Source organism: Sesamum indicum, linkage group LG7 (assembly GCF_026168435.1).
Source record: "Sesamum indicum cultivar Baizhima isolate 11 linkage group LG7, ASM2616843v1, whole genome shotgun sequence".
NCBI classification, from domain to species: Eukaryota; Viridiplantae; Streptophyta; class Magnoliopsida; order Lamiales; family Pedaliaceae; genus Sesamum; species Sesamum indicum.
The window spans coordinates 9,433,780-9,440,024 of record NC_142663.1 but is presented as its reverse complement, the minus strand read 5'-3'; the positions used below and the strand labels follow the sequence as shown (position 1 = coordinate 9,440,024).

Here is a 6,245-nt window from a genome sequence, read left to right as displayed (position 1 = left end):
ACTGCAATTTGTTAATCACAATCCTAGACAAAAGTGTGCGCACGACTTAGTAGCTGACCTTGACTGATAAAAACGTTGAACTATACAGAATGTAAAATAGGAGCAGGACTTTTAAATTAGAAGTAAACAGAGTGAGCTATGGACAACTGTTGGCTTATATGAAATATGAAAACAAAACACCACTATCTTTACAGCCCTTCCTCAAGTGGGACTTAATAAAATGTTTATCAAACCCAACTTGAAAATAAGTGACATAAAACCTGAACTTGCTACTAAAAAGCAAACCACGGTATCCTGCTCTACTGCAGAAGTAGAGTACATAAGCATGGGAACTACAACTTGCGAAATCACTTGGATCTACAACTTGCATAAGGATTTCCAAGTTCAGGTTCTCGCACCAATTCCTTTTCTTTGCGACAACCAAACTGCATTGCATATTATTGTGAATCCTGTATTTCACGAAAGGACCAAACACTTGAAATTGATCGTCATTTGGTTGAATACATGTACAAAAGCTTTGGTTTGTTGCACATTCACATATCTTTTCTAAGTTCCAATTGGTAGACGTCTTTACCAAGAGATCAAGGAATCCCCAAGAAAGATGCAGTAACCAGTTAGAGATCTTCTAGTATCCACATAGGTAATCTAGTTTGCATCACAGTATGCAGTTAAGTATAGATCACCACCTGCAGGGAAAAGTAATCCTTTACAGGTTGTGCCCTTTAAGTATCTAATAAGGTGAATGGTTGCATCCCAATGTTGCTTACAAGGATGTTGCAAGTACTGACTTAACTGCTGAGTGGCATGACAAATATCAAGTCTGTTGAATCCTAAGTAAAACAGCCTCCTAAGCAACCTCCTGTAACCTTCAGGATTAGTTATCTATTCTCCTGCATCTGTTGTGAACTTAAGGCCAGAAGGTAAGGGAATACTGGCTCCTGTGGAATGACTGAGACATGCATCTGCTACAATGTCTCTGATATATTTAGTTTGAGTGACAGCATGTCCTTCCTCAGACCTTGCAATCTCTAGGCCCAAAAAATATTTAGTTGTCTCAAGGTCTTTAATGGTGAAGAGCTTATCCAAATATTGTTTAATTTCTATAATCACTTCCTCAAAAGGCCCTGCAAGTAACACATCATCTACATATACAAAGAACCAAGTTGTGTAACCTTAGTGAAGAGGCAATACTCATGTTTAAAGCTAAAAACCCTCCAATTTTGTTGTGAACTCTTGATTCCATTGTCTGGAAGCTTTCTTAATGCAATAAAGAGAACTCTTGAGTTTGCAAACATGCCACTCAGGAACTGGATAGCCTTTAGGTACCTGCATATAAATTTCTTCATCTAAAAAATCATGTAAAAAGACATTGTTAATATCTAATTGATGTATATTCACTGTAAGGAAACAACTATAGCCAATAACACTTTGAATGTCACAATTTTTTCCATAGGTGAAAAACTATGCAAACAGTCTAGCCTGCCACCTGGTTGTATCCTTTTGCTACTTGCCGTGTTTTATGCCTTTCTATAAAACCATCTGCCTTTAGCTTCAATTTGAACACCCATTTGCACCCTATTACCTACTTGTGTTGGGGTATTAGTTTTAAAGGAATGAAATAAGGAAGCATTATTGCACATTTGTGTAGTGGCTCCACTATCTATAATCAAGGTTGTTGAGGAACAGTAATCCAAGACTGAATTGCCAAGAGATTTACCTGAGAATTCATCATAGTCCTCAATGGTTGAAATAGGTGTTTTAGGTTCCATTTCTCTGAAATATCTGTGCAATTTAGCGTTGATAATTTTTGAAATCGCTTACTCATTAATGGCATTATGTATAGAATCTTCAGGTTCACTAGCAACAAAAGCCTACTATTACTGGCTCTATTTTTCCTCCTTTGCTCTACCAAGTTTTTGTATCAAATAGGGTACTCATATATTTCAAAACATACTTCCTTGAGATGCCCAGTTTCCTCACATTCCTCACAAATTTTAGCTTTCTTGTCAGCTGGATTCTTTCTTTTCTGTTAAATTTTTCTAGGGTCCAAATTTGTTGAATGCTTGCATTGCCATGTACAGAGTGGTGCTTGAACTGCCTGAGTTCACCTCCTTTTGTTTTTCAAATTGTAGGATCATCAAATAAACTTTACTAACATTTGACAAAGGATCCATCATAAGTACCTAAAACCTAACATGGTCACTGGCCTCATTAAGACCTATTAGAATTGCATAATTGATATGAGAAATTGAGTTCAGGCACTTCCTTGGTAGCTTCACAAGTACATTGTGGTGCTGGTGTGACACAAACTAGTTCATCCCAGAGCCTCTTGAGTTTTGAGAAGTAGGCTGATACTGATAGAGACCCTCGAGATATAGAGACGATTTCTCTCTTAAGTTGGTAGACCATTGTTTCATTGCTTCGTCCAAAACGAGTCTCCAATACGACCTAGAGTTCTCTAGCAGTGCTAGTATACAAATACTTTCTGCAATCGCTTTTGAAATAAAGTTCAATATACAAGACGTCACCATATAGTCCGCTCTTATCCATCATTCAAGATCTCTATTACCTTATGTAGGTTTTGTACTTTTTGGAATGATGAAACTTAGCTGGAATCGTCTAAAGGAGTAGATACTAAGCTTAAGCTTGGATTATCACTGGGATGCAGCTTCAAGATCTCTGGATCTTTGGGCATCTTCTTGAGGGAAAGAAAAAATCAAGGAAAGAGGAAGGAATCAGAGTACATCAAAGATGGCTCTGATAACCTGTAAAGAAAAAAGAGATGCAAGGAAGGAATTAAGTTGCCATTGCTCAATGTTATACTCAACACAATAAAAAGAAAATTCATCCACTAGAAGTTTTGATTACATTATGCAAAACACAACAATGGCTCATTTGTGAGCTGAGCATCCAACTACTCTGTGTTCTAATTGTCATTAACAAACTAACCTCTAACAACTAACTTAACTAATTGAAAGTTAAATCCAGCTAGCACTAACTGTAAGTTGTTAATCACTGTCCTAGACAAAAGAGCGTGCGCATGACTTAGTAGCTGACCTTGATTAATAAAAATACTGAACTATACAAAACATAAAATAGGAGCAAATACTTTTAAATAAGAAGTAAATAGAGTGAGCAGAGTGAGGTATGAACAACTATTGGCTTTTATGAAATTTAAACAAAAACACTACAATCTTTATAGGAAGACCCTCTCATGTCATGGGAAGAAGGAAACAGAGGGAGGTAGGTGTGGAGGTGGAGCACTTGACCACCTAGAAGGGGACTGCTACAACTGAGGCTGGCTTGAGGAGCTCCCCTTGGTCTGCTTGGAAAATCCGTGAGGTGCCGTCTCTGGGAACATCCCTCAAGAATCATTAGAGGCTGGTGGACTTTCGGAAGTCATCGTAGTAAGAACAGCTTGGCGACCCCTAGGGCTACCCTTGACGATCTCCTTCAACAATTTGTTGAAAATGAGGCCTTCTGCGAGATTAGAAAATAACCAAGTAATATTAAATATATGAACAAAAAACATGCAGAATGGAATTAAGAATCATTTATACCGATGAGCTCGTCCAAGTGGACCGCCTTAGAGCTCAAGCCAAATTGTCGAGGAGTTTTTCATCCACCAACCCACGACAATCGTAGTAGACGTCATAATCATTTTCTAGTCGGTGGTCGTCTGCATCTTGGAATCAAGATAGGGCTAGTGGCTCTATCCCCCTCATCACCAACCGCAATTGACTCTTCTCTCTCCTCTTCCTCCCTCAAGGAAACTTTCCCCTCAGTCTCACCAAAGGAATCTTCTTCTAGGTTAGAAGGCTCATTGACCAAACAACGCTGTAAGGTGGCCACCTGCCTCAGGCTGCAGGCGCTTGGGTCATCTTTAGGAGATTGATCCTAAGCCCGTCACCCTCAATATTGCTTCGGTGGGGTCATCGCCGATAGAATTCTCCCCCATGAATCTCATTGAGTCATCAGAAGATGCCATGGAAAGATAAAGAAAAAGCTTTGAAATTATAAAAACAGAAAAAACCAAGGGTGATAGAAGAATTCAAACAACAAAAAGGAAAATGTAAATGTAAAAGGAGATGGATATAAACTCTTGAAATACGTGAATGCTTGTTCATGTTATTCTATTATGCCCTAATTTATTGCAAGCATTATATGTAACTATGCTTGATCTTTTGGCTGCATTAGGTGCCTCACTGGGTTCCTTTCCTCTATTTTTCTTAGGCCTGCCTGGCATTCTCTTACTAACTGGAGGCATAAGAGTAGTATGGGCAACATCCTCCCGCAAAGGCCAAAAGATCTGATCTAGTGCTGGATGTATAGAATATTTGTAGGATTTCATGTATTTATCTAGGAAAAACCTACTGTTACAGTAATTTCATAGTAGTTAGTGGCGCACGACGCACAATGGCGCCAAGGGCTCCTTTAGCCATGGCGCACGGTGCACGGCGCTGCGCGCGCCTTTTCGAAGGTTGCGCAAATATAACAAATAATTTATATATTTATATAATTAGTATTAAATGCGTTATATATATACATATATATATAATATTTATATTTTATTTATAAGAATCTAAACAATAGTTACTTCATCATCTTTAAGTATGCTGCATGTAGTTTTGAGTTTCATGATTTTTGGCAAAAATCTACAATAAATATCAACATCAACATAAACATACAATAAAAAACTGTAATTAATTTAGAAAAAAGTCATTCCGTTACGACGAAGTGTGAACAACAGCGGCAGGACAAGATGCTTATAAGTTATATGGAAGAGAAGAAGAGAACTAGAGAATAATTAAGAAGAAGATCTGTTGGCACTTGGCAGAGGAAGAACCGAACAAGAGAAGAGAGAACTGAAAAGTCATGTGAGAACTGAAGAGTCAAGTGAGAACTGAAAAGTCAAGACAGAACTGACGAGTCAAATTCCTTTTTTTAATTAGGGTTTACCCTTTTTTTTTAATTTCATGGGCTTGGGCGAGCTGCAGCCTAGCCAGCAGCCCGCTGCCCAGGCCCCTTCACATGGAGCGCCTGGGCAATGCCGAAATGGCGCCCAGGCGCGCGCTACAGCGACGCCATATAGAAGGGCGTCGCCATGGACGCCGTATGGCGCGCGCCATAGCGCGCTATTAACTACACTGAGTAATTTTCTGCATTCTCCCATCTGTGATTTATCCAAAAAGTTGCATGCCTATAGGGAATCCCAAATATATCCCTACCTGACAATTACATATTTTTCCCCTCAAGGTTACGATGTAGGAACTTCAAACTCATGCTCCCCAGCCACTAAGAGGTGACATCTCCTTGACTCCTCCTGAATACTGTTCAATTCCTTCACTGCATTAGGTACAAGAATACAATCCTTTTTCCGCCCTTCTCTTTTTTTTTTTTTATACAATCTACACATTATTTTGGCCTTCAATCCATCCACCAATGCCAAGATTAGTTTAATTCTAAGTTCCCCCACCCAATAGTTAAAGAACACATTAAAAATTGGATTGTAAAAAGAAAGGAGTCAAAGTTCTAGTTTAGAAAGTTAAGATCGAAAAACAGAGCTCAAATGGATGAATGCACAAGTTAGTGATGTTGATACACAAGATCAAACTCTTCCACACATTTATACTGCAATTTACATTCAGTAACCAATCAAGATAAGTCATTTCACTTAAAAGGCACAATCTTTATACATATCAAAATTTTGCATTACTCCATCCTAAAAAATAGACAATATAAATCAATTTCTTTCATCAAATAAACTAACATTTGCATGTATGACGCACGAATCAAGATACTACACATGAAAAACAAGATTTGTTTCTTAATTTTGTACAAAAAAAATCATCCACATCGATACAAAAGAAACCAAAAAACTTAAAACTCTCAAATTTGGACGTCATGTTTGGTTTCAAAGTACACAAATAATATGATTTTTATCGTAAAATGCAGAAATCCTACTCGAATAAATTGAAACCTCTACAAAGATAAGAAAAACCGAGATGAGAGAATGGGAGAGGAGCATACATACCTTTTTTTCGATTAAGTCGTCGAAATTCACTTCTCCTGTCTTCAAACACCTTTTCCACTGCAAAATATAAGATTAGGAACAGAATCAAATCGGATTTGAAGAGATTTAGAAGTTTTGATTGGAGATAAAACTAGTGCAACACTAGGGTTTGTTACAAATGGAGAAGAGAAGAAGAGAAGACCCGGGAGAAAGGCAATATAAATATTTTACA

General features: G+C 37.9%; 1 long non-coding RNA gene across 1 annotated transcript; it reads right to left on the bottom strand.

The window, feature by feature from the left end:
* Positions 1 to 3,096: 3,096 nt before the first annotated feature.
* LOC110012285 (uncharacterized) lies at positions 3,097 to 6,245 on the bottom strand. Its single transcript, XR_002287381.2, has 2 exons — positions 3,561 to 6,245; positions 3,097 to 3,480 (listed from the first exon to the last, which is right to left on the bottom strand). It is a non-coding gene; the product is annotated as an uncharacterized LOC110012285 (long non-coding RNA).